We start from the raw sequence: 26,117 nt of genomic DNA, 5'->3' as shown, positions 1-26,117 counted from the left end.
ACATGTTGAGGACTGTGTGTCTTGTTGGAGCATGGACCCTTTATGGTTATGTAATACCCCTCTTTATCCCTGATAGTTTTCCTTGTTCTGAAGTCTGCTTTGTCTGAAATTTATATAGTTACTCCTGTTTTCTTTTGGTTAGTGTTGGCATGGTACATTTTTCTCTGTCTTTATTTGTAATCTATCTGTATCTTTATTTTTAAAGTGGGCATGTTGTATACAACATTTAATTGGGTCTTGTTTTTTTATCCACTAACAGTCTCTGTTTTTTAATTGGTGAATTTACACCATTTATATTTAGTGATTTTTTAAAAATACGGTAGGACTCATATTTACAATGTCTATAACTCTTTACTATTCATTATATCTATTCTTTTTTCTTCTCTTTTTCTGAGTTTTCTGGTTTTAGACAAGCATTTTATATGATTCCATTTTCTCTCATCTCTTACTATATCAATTGTTCTTTACAAAAAATTTCAGTCATTGCCGTAGAGTTTGTAATATACGTTTATAAGTAATGTAAGTCCTCTGTAACATTGTTTTCATTCCTTTCACTTATCCATATACTATAATCACCCAATACATTGTCACTATTATTATTAGCTCAATTGAGAATAAGAAAAATAAAAGTTTCATTTTACCTTAATTTATTCCTTCTCTTCCTCTTTTTAATGAAGATCCAAGTTATCATTTTCCTTCTCCCTGAGGAACTTTTAAAAAATATTTATTGCAGAGCAGGTCTGCTGCTGATGAATTCCCTCAGTTTTTGTTTGTCTGAGAAAGGTTTTATTTCTCCTTCACTTTTGAATGATAATCTCACTAGATCTAAAATTCTAGGTGGGTGGTGGTTTTTCTTCTTTCAACACTTTAAATATTTCACTCCACTCTCTTCTTGCTTGCATGGTTTATGATGAGAATCCCACAATTCTCATCCTTGTTCCTCTAGCTGTAGGGTGTTTATTTTCCTCTGGATTCTTTCAAGATTTATCTTTTGGTTTCCTACAGTTTGAAGACGATATGTCCAAGTATAGACTTTTTTAGTATTTATCTTGTTGGGGTCTTTTCTGAGCTTCTACAATCTATGGTTAACCTGTCATTAATTTTGGAAAATCCTTGGCCATTATTACTTCAAATATTTTTCTACTCTGTTCTTTCTCTTTTCTCCTTCTGGTATGCCAATTACACACGCTACATATTTTGAAACTGTCTCACAGTTCTTGGATATTCTGGGCTTTAAAATTTTTTTTCTTTTTCTCTGTGCATTTCAGTTTGCAAAGTTTCTATTGACATATATTCAAACTCACATATTCCTTCCTTGGCCGTATGCAGTCTACAGATGAGCCAATCACAGGCCTTCTCCATTTCTTGTAGTGTTTTTGGTTTCTAACATTCCCTTTTGATTCTTTCTTAGAATTTCCCTCTGTCTGTTGACATTCCTCATCTGTTCTTGTGTGCCATCTATTTTTTCCATCAGAGCCCTTAACATACTAATCATGGTTATTTTGGATTCTATGTGTGATAATTCCAAAACCTGTGTCAATGTGAATGTGGATCTGATGCTTGCTTTGTCTGTTTAGACTGTTTTTTCTTGCCTTTTAGCATGCCTTGTAATTTTTGGTTGAAAGCCAGACATGCTGTATTAGGAAATAGGAACGGAAATAAATAAACCTTTAGTGTGAAGTTTTATGCTCATCTGGCTAGGTGTTGGGCTGTGTTTAATATTTACCGTAGCTGTGCATGTCAGAGGCTTCAATTTCCTCTAGTGTCCTTGTTTTTGTGTTTCTTGTGTCTTTAGGTTCCCCTAAATCTCCTCCTTAAACAGAGCCTATGCCTTGCAACTCTTTCAGCTATGATCCCATCACTATACTGCAGCCCTGGGGAAGCGGTGGGAAGGTGTTAACGGAGGGGATATAATTAAATCTTTTAGTGGGCCTGTGTCCCTGGGTTGTGACCTTCACAAGTGTTTCTAAGCTTTTTTTTTTCTTTGAACTCTTTAGATGAGACAGGAAGGCTACAGGGGGCTGCAGTTGGGTAATTGCCCTTCCCCCGCGTGGGATAAGTCTTGGTAGTCTTTTCCCCTGCTGAGGAGGCTTCTACTACGGAGCACACTCAGGGGATATTTCAAAATCCTTTCAAAATTGTAACCTTTCTCCCCCACCCTCCCGTGCCAGAAACATCAGAGTTTCTTCATGGTTCTTCACTGTGAGAACTTAGTAGGGTTCCTGGAAGTAAAACTCACGAGTAGGTGGGGCCTCCCCTTAAATGGTCCTCCAGGAGTTTCTCACTTTCATGCTAGCCCACATGCATCCTCAGCAGTTTGTCAGTGTCTTTTACGTGTTTCTACCAGTTTATGGCTCTAGTGGCTTCTGCTCCAGGTAAGCTGATCTTAACTGTGATTCTCTGCATTCACCCTCTCTGAAGATTTTGGGTAGTAGTTTGCCCTGCAACCTCAATTCTCTGGTGACTTCAAGAAAAGCCATTGATTTTCAGTTTGCTCAGCTTTTGCTTCTCCTAAGGACCGTAGTAAAGACTCCCAAGATCTTTAAGTGTTGGAGCTGGAACCAAAAGTCACTCCTCAAAGGATAATTCTTTATTTTCCTGTTCCCTTTCTCACATTTTTAAATGACTTTGGCTGGGCCAGAGAGACACCTAAAATGGGAAGTGTGAGGAGAGGACAGACCATTGCTCCCTTAGGGGAAGAGAACAGGCAGAACTAGGGCTTCAGGGAGGACTAAGGATTCCATTTAAAGCTCACAGACTATCTGGGTGTGCTGGTAGGTTCCCAAATAAAATCCCAAACAGTGATTCTGTAGTCCTTGATTCAGTTATTTAGCGTTTCAGATCTGTGTAGGAGAACACCGTTCCCAGCACTTGATCATGAGTCATCTTGCCATGTCAGGTGCCACTTGCCAAGCCTTCCTTCGTGTTGGGCAGATCAGGAGAACAGAGCTGAGCCTCTGAGCAGATGCTGGAGTGTGAGCTCTGTCCCAGGATACAGGGGCCTATCTGAGGAAGCACAGATGTGACTGTGGGCCTCAGAGTCTATGCCCGCCTTGAGCAGAGGACTTCTGACTGAGAAGATCAAGTGTGGACTCCAGCCAAATGTCCTCCTTCGAGGTTTTCAAAGAAGGAAAAACTGAAAGTATCTTATCACCTTTAAAAATTAATAAAAGGAAGGAACGCAAAATTATAGGAATTAAAATAGAGAGTCATATTATTCTTGGATAACAAATATCTGACTTTCCTAAACAGAGAAGTGAGACCAATGAGTCCCAGCCCCTCATTCTTTTCTTTTTGTTCTCAGTATCAGGGCAGAGCCAAGAGGAGAAGAAAAGGTGGAACACCAAGAGGTAAGGTTCTACCTATCCCACCTGAGCTCTTCAAGGGTGACCCTTCCTGTCGTTTCCATGAGTTCCCAGGTCCATGGTCTCTGAGGATGTCAGTCACTAGATACAGTCCCTTCAGAAAACAGAGCCCTCAGAGGAGAGGCTCATGGGAAAGCAGTCAGAACCTGAAACATTTCTCAGATTCCTGCTCTGCCCAGCTCTGGGCATGAAGCAGTGATGGACCTGGGCAATGGGCGTTGCCCAATAAGTGGCCATATGAGATGTCAAGAGTCAGAACTTCTATCTCCTGACCTTGTGAAAGTACTTTGACTTCCTGGATGATCAGATTCTTCCTTGAAATAACCAGTGACCTATGTTCCTCACATGGTGTTTTTGAGCCTCACATGGGATGACATACCTATATGAATGAAAGCCCTTTGTGAATGATAAAGCAACATACATACGTGAGCTTTATTATTATCATTAACCGTGCGATCTTGAATCCTAATTCTTGGAGCTCTCCAAGTCCAATCTACCAAGGGTACCATAAAGGACATTCTACTCTGCCTCCTAAAAGATCTCTTTGCTTCTGTCTTCATCACTTTCCTGGTTTCCCAGGTGGGAGAGCTTGCCAGAGAGAAGCAGAGGAGGCAAGGAAGGTGCTTTCTCTGCTGCAAAGGTGACTAAACACAATCCTTCTTTCCTGTATCCCGCTTCTTAGCAGGGTCTAAGAATTTCTAGGGCCTCAGTGAAACGTGAGATTGATAAGGGAGGGAAAATCCTCAGATTTTGAAATCCAGATTGTGAAAGTCTTGGGGAGAAGGAAACAACATAGATTGTGAGCTCAAGGAAGTGGGGGGATGTGAAAGGACAGTATGCAATGGGTGCCCCTACCTCTGTCAGACCTGCCAGGGCCCCATATATTTGTTCTGGTCCTGGCTGCAGCTATGTATATCCTGTCTCCTTCAGTCCCCGGGGCCAGCATCGTGATACCATCTGCTTTCGTCAACTGCTATGTCCAGACCCCTCCTGTGAGGTGTGTAATAGCACAACCGTGGAGGTCAATCGGCTGCTGTTCCTGGAGGACCTGGAAGATGATACTGCCTCTGTGTCCTCTATGGTTTCCTCAGCTTCTGGGACTGAGTCATCATTCACTCTGTCCTCTGCCTTCTCAGAAGTCCCTCCAGGAGACCTAACACCATCCCCTCCACCTGACCCTTCCCCACCTCCCCCCTCTGTTCTCTCACCTAACCCAATGACACCCTTAGCTGACTTTCTTTCACCCTCACCACCGGCTCACTCTATGCCACCAGAGCCTTTTCCTCCCTTGGAGTCCAAACTCCCAGGAGACCATTCCCCACCCCAACCCCTTGACCTTCCCCCTCTCCCACCTCATGACACCCAGGCAACGGATCCTTTTCTCCAACCAGATGCCACTCTGTCTCCGAACACGATCTTCTCTCTTGACCGCACCCTTTCCCAAGATATTAACCCCTTACCAAATTTGTCCCAGATAATGAATCCCAATGACTCACTGGCTTGTCATCACGCAGCACCAAGCCTGTCTGTCTCACCACCGACAGACCACCCTTTAACTGTGACTCAATCTAAATCGGTTTCCATCTTATTGAAGTCTGCTCCAGAGAACTCATCTCCAGGTAGCCCTGGTGGGTTGTCCACTTATGTCCCAACAGTCAGAGGCACTGACCATTCAAGTCTGTCAATTTCAGAATTCTCTTGTTGTCAGGCTCCTGCCAAGAACATGTTCCTCCCCACATTATCACACTCTGATTTTCAACGAGAGCAAGTTTCCCTCCGTCTACCAGAGACCTGTCTCTGGGGAGACTCTGCTACCAATCACATGGAGGCCAGCAGCCTTTCTTTCCTTGGCCTTAACGGCCAGGCATTCTTGGCAAGAGAAATAAAAAAGAGAATGGATTTCCAGATTTTAGAGAAGATAGAAAAGGAGGAAGGACGATTTTCAAAACAAATGTGCTCAGAAAACCAACGGATGTCTTCAGGGAATTCATTGCAGCCACTTGATGTACAAGACACCACAGCCCCCAAAACTGGCTGGGACATCACAGGCAAACCAGAGCACCTGAGCATTTGTCAAAAGCTACTGTATGTCAAGACTTTGGGAGAAAACTTGCAGCAGAAATATACCCAGCTCTTTTGGGGTCTTCCCTCTCTGCACAGTGAGTCCCTGCTGGCCACTCTCCTGGTTTCTAGTAGTAGTGCCCCACTAGGGTCGCATTTTGTCTTATTCAATGGAATCTGTAATGCTTCTGCAGTCAAGATGTGGGATCAAGAATCTCCACCACTTCCCCATTCTCACCCTCCTCCCCTCCCCGATGTACATCTGCAACCCTTCTCTCAGACCAACCCCCAATCCCAGCCCCCACCTTTCACTCAGGTCCAGCCCCATGCCCACCTTCAATCCCCACTCTCAATCCTACCATCTTCTTCTCCAACCCAGATTAGGGACCATGGAGTGTCTTTCCATAGATCCCAGATTGAGTCAGACTCTCATATCTCAACTGAAAATCAACACCTGAAATGGCACATGTTGCAGAAGCAACAAGAAAGTCTGTGGGGTTTAGTCCCTGCACTCCAAAAATCTCAAGAAGCCACTTGTCCTCAAGCTCTCACCCCTCCTTTGGTCAGCCAGTCCTCCCATGCCTATGTACCAGTCTCTGTCCTTCCTGGCCATTTTCATATCACCAGTGAACCCCAGGATAAAATGGAACTCCACATTCCAAGGAGGCTATTCTCACACTGCTGCCTCCATGCCAGTAGGAATCTAGAGTCTCTGTGTAAATGCACAGAAACATCTCAGCAAAAAGGCAGACATGCTCACTCACAGCTCCGTCAGCTTCAGGGCCAGAGTAGCAAGGATCGAGCAGAGACTGAATTGAGTTTCCCAGGAAGCTTCCATGAGACGATCTCAACAAAGTTTCAACTAAGGCAGGACATGAAGAGGAATCTTGGATATATCCTAGAGAAGAGCCCAGAAGATAGTCCTCCAAGGGTCTCAGAATGCTACCTACTGAAGAGTCTGAGGGCTGCCTCAGAGACAAAAAGTAGCTGTGTGTGTCACTCAAGGAATTACTCAGGGAATGAACTCTTAAATGTCTCAAGGAAGGACACAGACCAGAATGAAATGAAAACCATTCTTAGATTACATCTAAGCCAGAAGTGTTGGCAGATCACTGCAGGGAGGATCCCCCTCGGGGTGTGTCATTCATGGCTGGCTGAGGACAACCCATCCCCTCCTTCTGGAAGTCCCCAGAACAATATGGAAAACAGAAATTTGAAAAACATAACAGTAGGTGGCGTCCACCCCCAGATGACCACTCCAGAGCTTTCTTTTCTGGATCCCAACACCCGACAGGTGCTAGAAGCCCACATTATAAGGTTTCGCGTGAGTCAGAGGTCGGGCCTACCCCTCAAAGTTCTTGAATCCATAAAATTCTATAAGTTGAGAGAAGCCAAAACATGGCCTCTTCCCCAATTTGACTTTCTCTCCTCAGCCACCTATATTTCTGGGGTGGATTCCAAAGCTGACGTTTCCAAGCCCCTTGAGGGAAGCTCTAAAAGTTTTCAGGGAAATAAGGTGAAAACAGCGAATTCAGTCCCCATCCTGGATCTTCCACTCCCTGCTACCTCATCTGTGGGCAACGAAGGACAGGGGGCCCTAAAACCATCCCACTCTGATATCTACCAGGAGCTTGCCAAGGACATCCAGGCAATCGAGCATGGCAGACAGACTTCAGAGATCCTCACACACAGCTTTATAGACAAAGTGAGTCAGAGTAAGACTGCACTAGACAATACCAGATGCAGCCGAGAGGTGTCCACAAGGCAAGCTGGGGTTGGACAAGTGCCAAGGGATGAGAATGTGAGTTCCAGTGATAGAGAGGACATGATTCAGGGCCAAAAGATGGTGGAGAAGAATTGAAAACATTTTTCCACGTCCACCATGAACTTCAGGGAGATAGTCAAGGCTAAGGAGCTGTGCGTTATTACATCACAATCTTGTGACATCTTGACAACCAACAAGTTGGGAAGCTCCCAAATGGTAAATATCAATGTGAGCAAAGTAGAAGCTACCCTGACCAGTGAACGTCCCTCACCAAAAATACAAGTTCCCCAAGATTCCAAACCATCAGACATTAAAAAACAGCTCCCTACCGAGTTGAAGTTTCAATTGAAGAGCAAGGAACATAGCCAGCCTAAAGGCTCTCCCGCTGACATATCCCTTACTTCAGATAGCTTGCCTTCGACTCCTCACTGACTCAGTCCCAGAGCATCTCCAGTGGGGACATGGGAGCTTCCCAGGTGCTGCAAGTCCACTTGGAGGACAATGGGGATTGGCGGGAACCCTGGGCCTCTAAGCATGTCTCATGGAAATGCCAGGATAGGAATTTCCCACCAGCTGCAAAGACAGTGAGACCTCTGGACTCCAGAGCAGGAGAATGTGGAAGCGAGGATTCAGGAGTTGGGACGTCTAAAGCCGGAAAGAAGAGCCACTCTATTGAGGACAGAGAATTAGAGGGCACTTCCCCGTATCTGTCACAGAATGAACAGTTTCCTCCTGAAAGTTACTTCAGAAAAAAAATGAGGCAGTTTTTTCAGTGGATTAATTCCAAGAAAAAAATCACAGGGCAGGAAAGTCCCCAGCAAAAACCCAAGTTCACGTCAACCTTTGCACCGCTCCGAGACCCAGCTCAAAGTGCAGCTCTCGTGAGCTGTGGGCCTCCTGAAGCTCATGAGCTCATGGCAGCCATCGGGAAGATCCTAGAGGAGAAACTGGCATGGAGATACGAACCTGAGGCTGCAGAGTTAAGTCAGCAGAAGGGGGAACTGCAGGCCCAGGTAGAGCCTGACGAGGGACATCCCTCCAACTACGGGGCTCTCTCTGACCCACAGCCAGGGGAATGGGCAAGGACCACATCCTGCAGCCAAGATGCTGTCCCTCCTGACAAGAGTTTTCGTACAAGGGTTAGACAGAAAAGAGACAGGATCAGACAGCCCTGGAAAGTTGTGGCCTTCAAGGACCAGCATTTATGCCAGAGTCAACCCCCTTCCCCACCCTACAGGGAGTCTGTGCCCCATCCAAGACCCACCTGCATGCATGATGTATGCCACGTCCCTCCGGCCACCCTCACCTCTAATGAAAGCACTGTGTTCAGAGATCTGACTCTTCTATTCAAACAGGAAATGCTTCTCCAACACTTCCAGGGAGGAAAAATGTCCCCAAAGAAATCATTCAGTCCTTGTTGAGAAAGCATTGCAGTTTTCACGAGAACACATCCTCTGATGAGAACCATGGTTAGCACAACCAAGGATACTGATCGTCCTCAATAAATGTTTCTGCTAAGAGAGAGTAGTGTTCTCTGTGTGGTGCTTTGGGGGAGTGGGTTTGGGGTTCGCAGTGCTTATGCTCAGGGAAAGGAAGGAGGGAAGTCAGCTCTGACTGATTTCCTCTTTTGGTTTCTGCAAGACGACCAGTCCCTTGTAGGGGGCCTGACAGTGGCTTTCTCAGTTTTATCTTGGGTCCTGTATTTGACCTTACTCAGATGTCCTGTACTGAAAACATTTTACTTTTTCATAAAAAGTACAAAAAGTTTACTCTAAAAACTTCCGGGCCTTTTCAAAATGAGAAAAACCCTTCAAGTCCAGAACTTGGCTCAACTTGTCTTTCCATCTGCTCCCTCACTATCCTGAACTATACACAGCTGCAGGGTGGGATGCGTTCCTCTGGAGGGATACAGCCAGAATTTCCCCTTGTTGCCTCAGAAAGTTTTGGAATTGGAAGTGTGGGGGTGTTTAGGCCCTGAGGTGAGTGGCAGGGGGAAATGTTGCTCTTGGATCTCTTGGTGAGGAATGAATGTCACCTGCTCCTAAGAGCCTTTCTCTCCCTCAGGAAGTCTGGGTGGTGGGCCACGTCCCCACGCCTCAGCTGACCCTAACGAAAATGGGGAGCAGTCCACCCTTCCCCTTCCTCTACCCTTCCTGGAGCAGAAGGGAGGAGAGAACTCGCAGCTCTGAAAAGGACCAGATAGGAATATTTTCCTGAAAACGGTAACTTACCTTCATTTAGAAAAAGTTGCTGATTCCTGAGTATCTCACAGGTGAGCAGTCAGTGCAGGTGTGTGTATGGGTGGGTTTTGCAATTGTGGACACTGGAGTGGCCAGGGCAGGGTCCAGGAACTGGGTGGGTCCCGCCGAAGAATCTGTTATATGTGGGGTGGTAATCTGTCTGGAAGGCACATTCTGAGCTCAACAATGAGGTCTCCCTGCATGTGAGGACACCTCAAGGAATGGGAGGAGCCGCTCCCGAGGGAAACTTCCTCAGGATGCCCAGCTTGGTAGAATTATTGCAAGACCAAGAGATCACCTGGCTATCATTTGTAGGAATGGTCATCGGGCAGCCACCCAGAATTTGGGGCAAAAGGAGAAAACAAGTAGGGAAAAAGGAATGGTGGAGTGAGTGGAAAAGGAAGGAAAAAATGAGGAGGGGAAGAATGACCTTATCATCACTCCTCATGATCCCTGAGGGTCACTTCGAGCTCAAAATGTCCCTTCCAGACAGATTAACACCCCACATCCTGGCCATCCACTCCACCCAGCACTACCTTACCTAGGCCTCACCTCCTGGAGACTAATCAGGGCTGGGGGGAGCACAATGATACCACTGCAGCTAAGAGAACTTGGGATAGTCTTCGAGATTGAAGACAGTATCTCCAGGAATGTTGTCAAGGAGGTTGTCCTCTCATTTGGTGCCTGCCTTCCCAGCCATGCTACATCTTACACCAAGGTTACAGTAATTTAGGGGTGGGTTAGTTACTATATAACAAATACCCCAAAAGTTAGTGGCTTAAAAAACCAAGTATTTATTAATTCATAGTTTCTGTTGGTGAGGAATGTAGGCAAGGCCTACCTGGGTTCTCTGCTCCAAGGTCTCTCACAAGGCTGCAATTAAGGTGTCAGCTGGGGCTGGGGTTTCATCGGAAGGCTTGACTGGGGAAATACACACTTCTTTGCTCACTTCTATAGCTGCTGGCTGGATGCAGTTCCTCAAGGCCTGTTGGACTGAGAGCCTCAATTCCTGGATGGCTGTTGGCTGGAGTTGGCTGGAGGCAACCTTCAGTTCCTTGTCATGTAGGCCTCTCCAACATGGCAGCTTGCTTCATCAAAGCCAGGAGAGAGTCTGCTAGCAAGACACAAGTCACAATCTTGTAAACTAACGAGGGAAATGATATCCCATCACCTTTCCCTTATCCTATTAGTCAGAAGCAAATCACGAGGTCCAGCTTACACTCAAGGGGAGCAGTTTATACAAGGGTGTGACTAGCAAAAGAAGGGATCTTTGGAACCTTCTTAGAACTCTTCCTAACACAAGGGTTTCTTCTTGGACATCCCACTGAGTTCACTGAAGCAAAAGTGACCAAAGGGACCAAGTGGATCCTTGTGCTCACCCATATCCACGTCATCAAAGTTAAAGCTGTTTAATGGCTAAGCGGAGTAACGTCTGGTAAGAAAAAGATCAAAGAGATTGAAGCATCCAAAGAAGGAGGGAAAGGTGGCATGGAGGTAAAGGTGGTGTGGGGTCATCATGAATGGTAAAGTGAAAGGAGCCCTTAGAACCACCTGCCTCACCACTGCCAGTATTCAGACTTAGAGGGGAGGAAAAATTAGGTGCAAGACGGCTCATCCTCGCTGCGCCACCGTATCTCCACTCTGCTCTAGCTCCCCGACTATAGGCCTAAAGAAGCAACCTTCAGTTCCCATAGAGATAGCCAGGCTTACAGAGGAAGCAAACCCTACAGCTTGCAAGGTTTAACTTCTGCTCTTATTGATATATTTAATATAGCACATCCAGCATTTCAAATTTGCTTCTCACAGCTTGAACATCCGAGAGGATGAATCACACAATCGATGGCAAAGCCAGTACTAGGGAATTCAGCATGTAGCTCCCATTCTGGGATGTTTTCCATGAACCCATTGCCAAAGAGCTTCTAACCAAGGGAGAGGTGGTGGCTCAAAAGGGCTGACTTACTGGCTGGGGTCACAAAACAAGTCATACCTGGTGCCCAGATATTTGCTTCTATTCAGAGAAACACTGGATGAGGCAACGAGACAGAATTTGCACACTCAGCACATCTAGGCAGTGAACTGTCCAAATGAGGTGACAGTACCACCCAGGAGTGATCCCACACTCTTGTTCTGCTTCTAGTACTGTTTTCCTTTTTCCCAGATTCCAGTTCCTATGGGAAAGCAGGACTCTTACCAAAAGAAGGAAAACGTATTAGCTGAACAGTGACTGGAGAGATGAGGATGAATTTCTCTAGAAACGGATTTCATGGGCTTGCTGCTTATACCCAGGGATCAGTGCTGTGCAGCTTGGGGGGCGCGGGGGTCTCATTTACATGATATTCTGTGGCGCCTGAAGAATTTTCAGTGACATAGAATGGGATGGGAATGGGTTACCTGAATTTTTATACCCTCAAGCCCACACTCCAAACCTAATGTCAGGGCGAATAAAATGCATGAATTGACTGGTACCTTGATGTGGCTTGGGTATGGGAACCCCAAATCCCAGCTTCAGGCACTGTGAATTTCTCTGGTACCAGGTGCTGCCTAAGGGAATCAGCTTTCTTGAGGCAGCCTTCACATGGATTAACACTCAGAACTGTGCCCTAATCTGCAGCCACAATGAAGGGGCCCAGGCTATGAGAAGGGGCTCTTCTCTCTCTCTCTTTTTTTTTTTAAAGATTGGCACCTGAGCTAACAACTGTTGCCAATCTTCTTCGTCTTTTTTTCTGTTTTTTCTCCCCAAATCCCCTCAGTACATAGTTGTATATTTCAGTTGTGGGTCCCTCTAGTTGTGGCATGTGGGACGCCTCCTCAACGTGGCCTGATAAGCGGTGCCATGTCCACACCCAGGATCCAAACAAGTGAAACCCTGGGCCGCCAATGCGGAGTGTGTGAACTTAACCTCTTGGCCATGGGGCTGGCCCCGGGGCTCCTCTTGAGGCCTTTCCTCTGGAACTTCCATTGGCCCTGGATCAGAGCCTAAATTAGGCTATTTTCCTGGGGTCACAAGGACACGTTTGGTCTTCCTTAGGGAGGCCAAGTGGAAGCTCAGAGATTTGTGGAGGCTGCCTCCCTATCTCTCCCAGGAGACTCGGCGTCTGTTCCTTCCTTCTATGGGGGCCCGGAGGTAGAGAATGAACTGAGTATTATGCAAGTTTAGCAATGCTTCACTGTGGGAGAGGGTTGGGCTGACAAGAGTAGGTAATTTTCCTTTGCAGGGATTCTTGCCCAGCTTGAGGCAACCTTCATTTGAAACAGGATAATGCTGTTTCTACCCTCCACCTGAGGGGACTCCAGAAGGAATAAAAGTTACCTTTCCTCATTTGTCTTACAGGAAGTTCTGGGCTTCTGGGTTCAGGAGTTATTAATGGCTTTCATGTTTCCTGAACCCAAGCAGAAGTTGTGAGATACCTGTTGTACAGTCCTGTCCAGACCCTCATGTGGGAGGAGACTTTAGCTGGCTGCTCCAAGGAGAGAGGAGATAGGGGTTGACACAAGTGCTGGGGTGAGAGAAGGAGAGTTGCCTAAAGGTAGCAGTGGCTCCAAGACCCTGAGAATCAGGATGTAGACACGAGTCCCTTAGGTGGACGGGTTCTGTGTGGAAGTCCTCTAGCAGACAGCACAATGTTTTAAGGGATGAAGTGATGATGCTGAGATGACTAATCATCAAGCCCCATCATCTTGAGAGCTGTCGCAAGACATGGCATTGCTCACACTTAGCACAGAGGCTGTGCAGCCACTGGCCTTTCAATGGGCCTGAAGGGCTTGGGCAATGAAAATCCCAGGGGCAACCAAGATGGACTCAAGATCACAGGCTCTTACCCACATATTTGATGGTGAATACTTAACTAAATAGGCAAAAAGCTCCCATTAATGACTACTATTGTATATCTTCCTACCCTTTAAAATGGGGTCTTCGAGCCAGATTTAATTTAATTTAGAAAAATTAAGTACTGCTTATTGTACTTCAATGTTGTGAAACAAATTTATGCTTTTTATGTATATTATCCCATTTAAACTTTACAATGCTTTGAAGTAGGTTTCTTTACCCTCTTTTATAGAAGGGCACGACCTGAAGGACAGAGAAGGTAATATATATTCAGAGTGCTAGCACAGAAGAGGGAGCCAGGGATGGAGAGCCCCATTACGCTGTGAGGGATTCTTTGGATGTAAATGATGGCAAGTACAATTCAACTGACTTTAAAAACAGGATCTGTTGACTCAGGCACCTGAAAAAGGTCTGGGAGTAAGGCTGCCCTCAGGCAGGAGGATTCATATTGGGGCTCAGCTGATGTCATCAAGTTTCAGTTTCTATCCATTTCTCTGCTCTAGATTCTGGACTGGCTACCTTGTAAGTCTGTCTGGCAAGTTCGTAGCTACATCTTCCAAACTAAAAGCACAGCCAAAAATGGGTTGTTTCTCCCACTAGTCCCTTCAAAAGTCCCACTGTGCCTTATTGTCTCCAGTTGGGTCACATGCCCAACCCTGACCAAACGCTGTTGCCAAAAGCATGGACCAATCTTTTTGGCCAAGCCTGACTTCAATGCCCTCCTTTAAAGTAAGAGCGTTAGTGATAAACAACTCCACTTGACATGGACTGAAACTGACAACGGGGTTAGATCCCCAGAGGGCAAAAGAAGGACTATTTTTAGAAGGTGAGTGAATGCTGAGTGTCAAAATAAAAACAAAAACAAAACGGATGTCTGCTTCAGCCCTCTCTCTCACCACCCCATTTCTGCCTTCTTGTCCAGAGTCATGCCATGGACTGAAGGTTAGAGTTAGAGGAAATGCCAATTCTGTGGAGGACAGGAAAGGAACTCAAAGTGGAAGGAATCAATCAGAGGCCCCAGCATCCATGCGGATAGACCATCCAATGATCTGATCTCTCACTGTCTGCTCCTTCTCATCTTAGAGTCCTTTACCTTCATTCCAGTTCAGTTACGGCCATAGCCTAGAACTTATCACCAGCAACACTTGTGTGTTCTGAAAAAATACAGACTGACATTCCACCCTTTATCCTCTCAGCTTATGCCCTCAGCATGCTAATTCCTCAACCTATTCAGGAACTACAAGCCACTCTATACTTTCTCCTGCTCACCTGACAACCTTTGTCTTCATTTCCTCCCTCTCCAAGGAAAACTTCATGGGGCATCACTTAATCCTAAACCTAAATATACTGCTCTGCTCTAAACAGCCTACCCCCTTCTTTCATTCGTCCTGTCTAGCAAAATCCAACTCTGCCTTTTTTAGAACTGCCTTCAAATAAGGGCCTGCTTCCTCTTGGATAAAATCACACAAGTGTGTTTGTGCCCCATAAACTTCTGTTCTACATTTGTTGCTCAGCTCCACCACTGCCTCAGAATCCAGTCATTCCTCCTGTGTTACCATGTGCCAGACGTTCTTCCAAGCACTTGGGACACCCAGTGGAGGCAACAAACAGAGGCCCTGTCTCGGGGGAGCTTCTGTGATTGTTTTCTCAGTCAACTCGCTTGCCTAAGATCTCAAAACAATTTCACTTTCCTACACCTTGTCCACACTCCTCGCTCATTGATCATATGTGCTGGACCACCAGAGGGAAACACAGAAGTCATCAGATGGGAACTTTTCTTCATAAAAACGTCAAAACAAAACAAAACCAAAACCAAAATGAGATCCTCCATCTCTTCTTTCCTCCTTCCTTCCCACCATACTGAAAGGTTTCCCTCAATGCTTTTCTTAATCCTCCCCACCTGGGATCTGCCCGCCCTTTCCAAGTCGCAACACTTTCACATGTGTGGACTATCTGCCTTAATTATCTACTTTTCCAGAGGACCAAGACTACATTTACCTCATCACAGCTGGAAACACCAAGCAGAGCTCAGAATGCTCCGGAGGAAGACATTGGCAATGGGAGGGAATTATGGGGAGGTCCTGCCCAGCATGCTCTGGAGCGGGGCCACGTCTTGGGGCAGGGCCTGAGAGACTCTGAGAGCCTGTTTGGCTTCTTGAGGGCGACGGCACCAGCAACATGGCCAGACATCTCACCTCAGGCTTCTGGAAGATATGAGTTGAGATTTAATTCAAAGACAGGTTCTGAGGAAGGTTTCTGGATGCCTGAGTGACCTTCCCCACTGCCCAGCCTGAAGGATCCTTTCCTCCATCTGCCATTTCCATTACGGTGGGCAGGCCCTCACAGCCCCTGGGCCCCCAAACTCTCACTCCAGGCCCAGCCTTAGAAGGCGCTCAGAGGCCTGGGGGCAGGGCTGTGCCTGCCCAACACCACCCCCTTTGACGATGGCACTCTTAGGAACTCCACCAAGGTGAGAATAGTAATAAATAGAGTAACAATATTGACAACTGTTAAGGCTTCACCTTACACTGGCTGCCTGGCCTTGCACAAGTAGCCTGAGTCTCAGATCTCATCTATTATGCGCAGATACTGACGTGTACTGATAGGGTTGGTCCTCGGAACTGGAATGAATGAGTAAAGAGTTTTGAACAGTGTTTACCTAACACTAGAAGTTTAATATGTGCTACCCATTATTATCACTCATTTAAAATGCTAGGCCTCCTCTTTATTATTTTAGAAGTATCAATTTACCACTCATTCATTCTTCCTTCCTTCAGAATGAATTTATTTAGTACCTAACATGTGCCAGACACTATGCCAGGCTCTGGAATACAATGGTAAGCAAAAAGGTAGAGTCTCTGCCTTCATGGATCTTACAGTCTAGAGGGGAGATCAGGCAGAAATTAATCATACAAGATTGTGTAAATGTCCCATGTTACATTCTATGAAGGGTTCATGAGCTGGTTGTCGGTGCCAAGGGAGTTTAAAACATGGGGATTTGGCCTAACCAAGGAGAAGAGGGTCTTCCTCACCCATCCCTCAGGAGCTGATAAGGCTTAAGAGGTAAAAGGTGAGTAGGAGACAACTTGGCAAAGCAGGGAGGGAGAAGTGTTCCAGGCAGAGGAATCTGGGTGATGAGAGCAGAGAGAGTGAGGAGGGAGGAATGTGATGCAACAAGAAGAGGGAAAAGCGTGGGAGGCACAGATTAAGCAGAGTTCTCAGGGCCAAATCAACTAGTTAAGTCTTTGGAGTAATGGGGAGCCAGGGGAAATTTTTAAGTTAGGATTTATTAATTATATGTGTAGGGTATTCAGATTTTAGTTGTATTATTTGAGTTTCCAAAAGATTACTGTAAATTAATACTGTGAATTAATGAATTACAGTGATTTAATGTGAAGAATGCTTTGGATGGGGCAAACAGGATGTGAGAGACCAGTGAGAAGGCCACTGCAGTAATCTACGAGAGAAATGATGTCAGCATGGACCACAATGGTGGTGACCAAAGTGGAGTAACGTGGACGGATGTGAGTGGCATGACTTCATTAATTCTAATAAGACGGAACACTTTTCCTTTTGTTTCACTCCAGTGCCCAAGAGGTACAGGTTGGTGCAAGATGTGGGGTCTTTTATAGAGTTGGACAAGTCAGCAGACACGAAACATTTGAAAAGGCTGCTTGAACTGCTGACTAGCCAAAATCAAAGAGGAAGTTGACCTTCAACCCTTTGTTTTATTCCAGCTGCAGAAGTCATTTTCAGTTACTCTCTGACTCAAGTAAACACCACTCCCTGTCACCTTATCCCTTTGAGGGTTGGTTCACTTCTACATTTTCACTGGGACATGATTCTCACCGACAGTAGAAAGTTCGGCACCCAGACCTGCAGATGTGAAGACACTTGCTCCTCTCTCGAACTATTAGCACTTCTGGGAAACACGTCCCAGTGCCAAACTGTTCTGGTCCTGAAATGACCCCGTTATTTGGGGACGTAGTAAAGGAAATTGCATGTTTTAAACCCCGAGCGGCACTCTCTTTGGACATCGAAAGGTGTAAATGATAAAATACTTACTAGACTTAAAGACCGGGGAGTAAACGGGGGGCTGGATGCTGCCCAGACTCTGTGTGTCAGCAAAACATATCTGAGCTCAGCGAAGTAACCCAGGACCAAGTGTTTTCCTCAGTGGAATAATTAGACAACAGAGGTGGGCAATTTAGGAAAGATAACTTCTTCTGTCCCTGCTTTAGAATTTCTATTACAAACAAAACCCAATCCTTAGCAAGATTTAAGAGCATGGGACAAAGACTGCTACATGTTGAACTGCTGGGAGTGGGCCCACGTTTTATTTATCTTTGTATCCAAGCACATCCGCAGTGCTTGCCACGAGGCAGATACTCAGTGAATGCTGGGTGGATCAAGGATTCCTCTGTGTTTTCATGGGGTATTTATATGGTATGGGAATTCAGTCATTTTTTGCCCCACTAGGTAGAGATGGATGCTTTCTGTTCTCCATGTTTACTTTGAACACCATTTAGCTACAGGGATGTTCTAACATGTAATAATAAGGAAACCAGCTATAGTACTATTTTATATATACAGGCAGATACACTTTCTGACCACGTGCAGATATGAATGCTCTCCCTGGAAGATGCTGTTGTAACCTAAATTGCACTAGAATGAGGTTAGAGATGGGGAAGAAAGGGAAAGTAAGGTAAAACTCACAGCTTAATTTCTAGACAGGATTGCTGCTTTAAAAATGAATTTCAGGTGCTTCTTGGCATACTTGACCCAAGCACTGGAGATTTAACAGTGATTTGTGATTTGGTGTGACCCAGAACATGGCCCAATGGTCCTCTATCCTTTGAAGCAGTCAGTCTGTTCTCCTGATTGCTGTTCTGGACTTTCTCACCATCACTCCCCATCAGGGCCCCATTCCTTCTGCTCTGTCCTAGTGGAACAGTCCCTTGACCGTCATTCTCCCACTACTCTAGTCTCGACTTCTCCTCGTTGCTAGATTACTCTATTATTGCTTCTCAAATTGTGGTTCCCAGACCAGCAGCATTAGCATTGCCTGGGAACTTATTAGAAATGCAGATTCTCGGGCCTCACTCTGGACCTACTCAAGAAGAAACTTTGATGTGGGGCCCAGCAATTTTAACCAGCAAGGTAATCTCCAAGGTGAGAACCACTGCTGTACGTAAAGCTCAGTTCTGAGCATATCACCCCTTTGCCCAATACCCTTTATTGCTTTCCTGCCGACAACCACATGAGTGTGTGTGTGTGTCTGTGCGTGCCCTTCTATCCAAGGCCTTCTGCAATCAAGCACCAGCTCATGTGTCCCCACGCAGGGAGGTGTGTTCCACAGTCATCCTAATGGGTTACCTGCTCTTCCCTCTGCTCTCCTGCCACCTCTCTCTGTTAATGTTGGGTCCTCTGCTAGAAATACCCACCTCCTCCCTCTCCTTGGAGAAAGCTTACTCATTCTTTAAGGCTCACTGAAAAATTAATATTTATCTAAGGAATCCATACCTGTGCCTTCAAAACCAAATAGTACTGAAGGCTTTATAAAGAACCACGGCAGGCCCTCCCCAACCTCACAACCCCAATCCTTCCTATCCCCCCAGTTCCATTCCCCATGGAAACCACTTGAGCCGTTTCTATCATAGTTGTTCTGGTGTTTACCTCTATTTATATAACTAATATGCAAATACTTGTATTTAAAAGTAATTTTAAAATATTAGACACTAACTTCTTGCCGTGGTAGATAAAATTTGAGTAGGTAAAATTGCAGGTGGATGAAATTTGGTCGACACCCCATTCCCCTCTTCACTCTTCTCAATCTGTCCTGACTTAAATCTTTATTCATGCAAAGTTCATCTTGGCATGGAAGGTGACCCCTTTCCTGGAACGTGTTCAGAGACTGCTCCTCCCCTGCTCCCACAGAGCTGTGTATCTCTCTGAGTGCACTGTCCCCCTTGCCCTTCCATGTTTGTATGTATGTGTCTCCCATTCCCACCAGCTTGTAAGAGCCAGGAAAGTCTAATCCGTCTTTTATTTTCTCTGAATCCTCCCAGGGCAAAGCACAGGGCCTGGGATATAGTACACACTGAGCAAACGTGGCCAATTTAACCGTAAAGTAAAATATCTGCCTGACCTTTGAAGCTTGCTGGTGTGACAGCAGTACTTGGAATGAGTCTTCCCGTTCCAATGTGGTTTTCCAACATTATTGTGGGGAATAGTAAACTGGAGTCAGGAGACTTGAGCCACACCACCTTCTTGGTGACTTCTTTTAAGACCTTGGGGAAGGCACTTAATGGTTTTGCTTCCATTTTTTCATCTATAAAGTGGCAACAATAATATCTATGGACCGAGTTGTAGGGAGGACCAAATACAACAGCACAGGTTATCAGGTATAAGGCATTACATTGATTCCTTATGTTTAAAACAAAAAGGCAAACCATTTTCTGGTAGCACATAGGGCTATAACGAGCATTAAAACCAACCTTTAAATAGAAAACTTTATTTTTAGATGATCCAGGGGGTCTTTCTTCCAAGATCAGCCTAAGATTTTTTCGGAGGAAACTGTATTCTCATTGTCCTGAAATTTGAAGCAAGAAAATTCAATCATTTAAGACCATTTGCCTATTCTGACTTGTTGATGAGAAATCACCACTACTGCCACCCTTTTAGCCTCTGAAGGGATTGTAAGCTTTGTCTTGATTTGATGGCTCAAAAATAAAATCTACCAAAGGCACGTTTTCTAAGCCTTGTCTGGCTCTACCCATTAGAAAAGTGTGAGCTACTGTTCTATCAAAACTAATTCTATTTTAAATCTACAACCAAGTCTCAATTACCAAGGTTAATGGGACTACATGCATACATAATTCTCTCTTACATTTATACAGTGCTTTTAACTTCTTCAAAGCACTTTTCACTGTACTGCATATATAAAACAGAGGCATTTTTTTAAATCCACAAATAAGGTAAAAAATAAATCTTAAGATCAATAATTTCAACTTTGTACCTGTCAAAAGCTATTAGAACTTGAAAAATTGTCTAATAGGACTTTCATTGCCCTACTCTCCTCTCGACCCCTCTCAACTAAGGCCAGAAAAGACCGAAAGATCTGGAGAAATCTCCAGAGGAGAGGAAGCCAGAGAGGGAAGGAAGCCAAGGACCTGGGCCATCCACAGCCTGGATCATTAGCTCCAGCGTAATTGAGAATAACTGACTGTATGTGTGACTATGGCCAGAAAATCCAGAAAGAGATGAAAAGGCAAAGAAAATGACGTGTGAGTAACAGTATTTACAGGGTCTGTCTTTGTCATTCTCTCAACAAGCATTATTGAGTGCCTACTGTAATGACAGGTGCTTTCAACAAAGAGGATGGACACAGCAATGAACAACCCAGGCAAGACTGCTATTTTCATAGTGATGACCTTCCTGAATGGTGCAGACAGACAACAAACACAAAGACACACAACTTCACATAAACAAGAAAACTTCAGGTGGCACTAAGCTCTGTGGAGTCCATAAACACAGGAATGTGATAGAACCTTGGGGAGGGGATGCTGTTGTAGATAAGGTCACCAGGGAAGGCCTCAGGGTATCTGAGCTGCAATCTGCGAGAAGAGAAGAGCCCACCCTGTGCAGGTCTGCAAACCAGATGATGGAATGAGTGAACTCGCCAAGTATGCTAGAGGGAGAGGGGTCCAGGCCAGTTTCAAGGGGTTCCAGGAAAGTCACTGTTCTGTGGTTATTCACTTTGTGTCCTTTTGGGGATATTACTAAAATCTCTCCAGGACCCCGGATTTATTGCCTCTACAATGTGAGTTGCTAACACTGATCACCTGGACAGGGGAGCGCTGAGAAATAATGGGTAAACAATTGTGAGGAGCCACATAAATGCTAAATAATGCTCACGGTAATAAGCTTTTATTAAAGTCAGCACCTTGATAGGCAGCTCACAATCGGATACCTTGGCAAATGTGTGAATTGACGTGGCTGCTCCCTGTGCACACCAGCACCATCCTTTAAAACAGAAAAAAATAAATGAGCCTATGGTCATGATATTCGAAGTAGTTAGTGATCAAACAACTGTCTGGAGAGAAAGCTGGTGTGTGAAGTGTACAATGGGAGCAGGAAGATAACGGCACATCACAGCCCAGCTCACGCAGAGGATAACTCATGAATTGACTGGATGCTTGCTGGTGCACACACCATCCACTCCAGGGTGGTACTCTAACCCCATCAGGACTAGGTGCTGCCACCAAAAGCCCCAGCAGACAGGAAGGGGAGTGAGAAGGAGCCAGAACAGAAGCATCTCTGGCAGCAGCCCTCTCTGGCCCTCTTGGCCTTGGAAAGCCACCCCTCGGGGAGGACTGAGCAGCCAGCACCAAGGGCCCTACCTTGGAAGGGCACCAAGGAAGTGGTGGGGGGGGTGTGAGGGAGGAGGGATGAGCAGTGCATTTCTCCCTACGAGAATGAAATATCCCAACGCCAGGAGAGACTTCAGTTGTCGTTAAAACTGAGCCTCCCCACACAGAGATATGAGTCCACCCCTTAGAAGCAAATCTTCCTCCCCCAAAACCTCCCCCCAAAATATAACATTAACACCACAAAAAATGAATTCTTTTTTGTGGGTCCTACCATCTCTTTGATATAAATACACAAGTGCCTAAACATTCTTTCCCATCTCCCATCCCACATCGGCAATCAGATTGTCACACACACACACACACACACATACACACAAGCACATGCTCACACAAATACCACACACACCCAACTCCTTTGTTAAGCCCTGGCTCAGCTATTATAAGGTACCTGTGGAGTGTAGGTCACATAGTAGAAAAGTTTAAATTACTGTTGCTTCTACTCTGAAAAGCAGACAGGAAGAAAAGACAATAAAAAAGGAAACACTTATTTTAAGGCTGAGACTAAACACTCTACTCCACGTTGACTGAGGTCAATTTCCCACTGTGGGATGGGGAGAATCGAGATGATCTCTGAGGTGCTATGAACCCACAGTGCAGACTTCACGTTTTGAGGCTTGACTAGAAATGACGGGGACGTGAAAAAGAACATGGCGAGATAATCCTAGTCTTCAGGAAATTATGGTTTAAACTGGGCTGGAGAAAGACCAAGATCCTCAAAAAAACCTAATTGATTTTAACCAAATGGAGTAATTTTAAAATGTTAAATACACTGGGATATCATATTAAAAGTATTCTGGGAGAGCATGCCGCATGGGACGTGGTAAGTGCTGAATTTCCTGCTGCTAAGGGAGGCATTCCTATCTGCCAGTGTCTCATGCTGCTCAGACCTGAATCATTCATTTAGGTAGACCATTTGTCCAAGTGCGTCATTTCCCAAAACAGCCAATGAAGGAATCCAGGGAGAACTGTCCTGAGGAGATGTGGTCATCCTCAAGGCCAAATCAGTCTAGACTAAGATGGTTTTTAGCAAGACTGCCCAAAGGGCTTCTAGACTTTGTTTGGTAAGTGTTGTTAATGCCTTGGTAACAATGGACTGTTGATAAGGTGGGAGATAATGTCAGAAGGAAGGAAGGTACCCGCTCACATCTTTTGCTTTTAACTTAAGCTAACCCATAAAATCCATTATCAAACCCCAAGGAATGCTCCCAATTATTGTCTTGGACCCTTCATTTCGCTTTGCTTTTTTTTTTTTTTTCAACTCTCTCTCTCTGTTTTTACCTGGCACTGACTTGCTTGACTCCTCTTCTCCTCTCAGCTTCTGGCTCTGTGCTCCCCCTTTAGACTTGATGAGTAATTTTGGCTTTCCTGCTTTTCACCTTTGGCACCCCTTCAAAAATGGGTTAGGTTTATCTTCTGGCTCTTTCTACTTCTGACTGCTTGGAAGTTTGGATCATACTTAGCCAAGTTTTGATCCCAGGACCTTTCCCTGGCTTTGACCTGTCTCAGTGGCATCTGTGCTGGGCTTCACTCCTCCAGGTGAGGGCGTCGGCAAGAGGGAGGATCAAGCAAAGATCAAGCAAGGAAACAGGAAGAATATCTGGCTCAGCTGAAACTGTGCAGGGCACTGAGGCCTTGCTGGCCGTCCAGTCTCTGCCTCTTTCTTCCTCTGCTGCTTTCATTCCCTCCCGTCTCTGACTTTCAATTTTTATTAAGTTTCCACCTTCTGACTGGTCAGTCCTCTTCTAGCATCCCTTTGTAAGATTGAAATGGGAGTGAGAGTGATATCCATTAGCCAAAATAAGTTCGATAGCTGGGAGAAACTGCTGAATCTCTGGTGTCTTTATAGCACTTATCAAATCCCAATTAACCATATTTGTTGGCAGACTGCTCTGGCTTCCCAGGGAGTCAGCTGGTAGGTGAGTCAATAAATATCTGTCAGATGAATGGATGCACACACACTAGTTGTGTAGCATGGCATCAGGTACTTTAAATAATACAAAGTATAAGACTTCATCCTTGGCTGAAGAAGGACATCTTCTCATGGCCATTCACAAAAGGACTGTTTGGAAATATCACCAAGCGCTAGACCAGCTTCGCTATTTCTTCTAGAAAACAAGAAGAAATCTCTTGTTTCAAGACATGTTTGTGTCATCTCTTAATGCACAACTGGCTTCATGTGGGCAAAAGGGAACGTGAGCAAAGCCCTGGTTAAAGCATAACAGACACCCTTGGGCTAATGAACCGTCGAAGGTATTAGTGTCAGCGGATTTTCTACATAACTGCTTTGTAAACAGCAACACGCATAAACCATAAACAAGGAGAATGAAGTGAGCACCCACAGACCCACCACTCATGTCAAATCATACAATGTTGATATCACCCCAGAAGCCTCCACTCTCCTGTCTGATAATCTTTCACTTACTTTTCTTTATAATTTCATCACCTTTATAAACTCCCATAAAACATTTAGTTATATCCAGTTTGGGGATCAAAATAGATTAAAAAACAACAATTGCAGGTGCATTCAACATTGGACATGAAAAAGAAAACTGGTTTTTTAATAAGATACTTGAAGTGTACACTTTCCGTGGGTGATCAAGACATTTACTCTTTCGTCCATTTTTATGTTTGCTGACTGCCAATCACTCTACTCCTTAATACTTCAAAGATATTTTTCCCAAAGCTGCCTTTTGTCTTACACTAATGCTTTCCCGGACTCAAGTGAATTTTGAAGGAGATTGAGCTCATCATGATGAAATGGATGTTGACATTCCATAACCATCATTGTAATTATTCCTAATTTGTACTTTGCTTCAAAAACTCTCTTCCCTTGCCCGCTAAAGTCTGTACTTTCAGAATAGCATCTACAGCTTTAATTATACCTGACAATAAACTACTCTCACCACAAAATCTTGTTAATCACGGTGTATGTTACTATCTTCAAATATCCTGTTTTTTTAAAACTGCATTTATATGAGGTTCCCAAAGAGTTACAATATTAGCAATGAATGTTTTAACTGTTTCTGTAATTACTGTTTGTAATTACTACAAATCAAAGTTATACAAACTTTGGATTGGAGGCTGGTTGAATTATCTACCAAACTGGGGTGAATGGTCCTTTAATCAACCGTATACTGAACAAATCTACAGAGTAAAAACTGAGATGGAATTTGAGTGACTTGGTGTCCATCGAGAATCAAATCTGATGCTGTAATGTTAACAAGGGACTTCAGGTCCAGAATAATTCTGTTAATCACACTTCTTCCAAATTAGTCAGTTAATGTTGTGGGTCCTGACGAGACAGGATTTAGGAAGGCAGAGAGCGGCGGGGAATGCTCCTGGTGATAGGATCCTTAGAGCAAAGGACAGAAGACAAAAGGAGAAGGCTGTATTCGTGAGAAGTGAGCTGGACCATAACCGCTATAATTATAAGCTTATAATGTCACCACACTGCTTTCTGTAATGTAATATTTTTGTTGTCTGTTATTTTCCTTGATTCAGGTTTTGTATTTTTCATGATGTAATAGTGAGATCTAGTCTCATTTTTCTGTGTATTTGGATACATTGAGTAGAGTGCTCTGGCTGAGTAAAGAGTTTCACATATGGGAGACTTGAGAAACAAGAGTGGCAAGGAAAGTTAGGTCAGATTATGAAAATTCTTAAAATGTTTATATTGGACTTAATCCTTCAGAAGTCATTTAGTGTTCTCTTTTCTTTTTTTGTAATTGAGAGCAGCAGGAGGAAAGGAGTGTTTTTGATGATCTATTTTATTTTATTTCTTTCTCTTTTCTTGGAGGAAGATTGGCCCTGCGCTAACATTCATGCCCATCTTCCTCCATTTCATCCGTGGCTTGCCTGCCACAGCATGGCCTGATAAGCAGTGTATAGGTCTGTGCCAGAATGGGAACCTACAAACCCCAGGCCGCCAAAGAGGAGCACACAAACTTAACCTCTACACCACCGGGCTGGCCCCATTTTTGGTGATTTCTAAGGGGTAAAAACTAGGCAGGGAGATTAGGTAAGATGATATAGCAAAAATTCAGGCATTAAGAAATAAGGTTAGACTAGACTGGCGATGGCGGCCATGGATTGGAAAGGAAGGAAGGATGGATGCAGCATCATAAGGGAAAAATTTGCTTCTTTCCCTTTGTCTTTTCAGCCATTTGGGCTTAACGGTGTTCAGTGCTCCTGATTTATTTCCTTTCCCATTTATATTTTCCTTCTTCCCTTGATAATCTACTTTTGCTTTCCCATTTTTCCCTCTCTTCTCTCCTTTGCTTGCATTCTTATCACCTTCCCTGATAGGACGATGACTGAATCAGGCAGGTAGACATCAAATGGGAGATCTAAGTAGAAACTAACTATAAGATTTACTAATTAGAGTATGTTGCTGCTTAAAACATTTTTTTTAACCTTTCATCTGCAGTT

General features: G+C 44.7%; 1 protein-coding gene across 50 annotated transcripts in view; it reads right to left on the bottom strand.

Annotated features, from left to right (window-relative positions):
• LOC138918323 (heparan sulfate glucosamine 3-O-sulfotransferase 4-like) overlaps positions 1 to 26,117 on the bottom strand; it is a 134,490-nt gene that overhangs the window by 46,247 nt on the left and 62,126 nt on the right. For 30 of the 50 annotated variants that reach the window (XR_011427562.1, XR_011427561.1, XR_011427564.1 and 27 more), the window contains 3 exons: positions 19,755 to 19,849; positions 15,256 to 15,461; positions 10,273 to 10,545 (listed from right to left, as the gene is read on the bottom strand). The exons of 2 other annotated variants lie outside the window; for them this stretch is intronic. The gene's annotated coding sequence lies outside the window, so the exon portion shown is untranslated. Of the gene's footprint in view, positions 1 to 9,422; positions 9,566 to 10,272; positions 10,546 to 15,255; positions 15,462 to 19,405; positions 19,589 to 19,754; positions 19,850 to 21,229; positions 21,283 to 22,967; positions 23,795 to 26,117 lie in introns of those variants that run through there. 18 more of the 50 variants (XM_070239371.1, XM_070239367.1, XM_070239360.1 and 15 more) reach the window with 6 other exon arrangements.

The sequence above is a fragment of the Equus caballus genome, chromosome 17 (assembly GCF_041296265.1).
Source record: "Equus caballus isolate H_3958 breed thoroughbred chromosome 17, TB-T2T, whole genome shotgun sequence".
Taxonomy (NCBI): Eukaryota; Metazoa; Chordata; class Mammalia; order Perissodactyla; family Equidae; genus Equus; species Equus caballus.
This window is presented reverse-complemented; position numbering and strand designations above follow the sequence as displayed.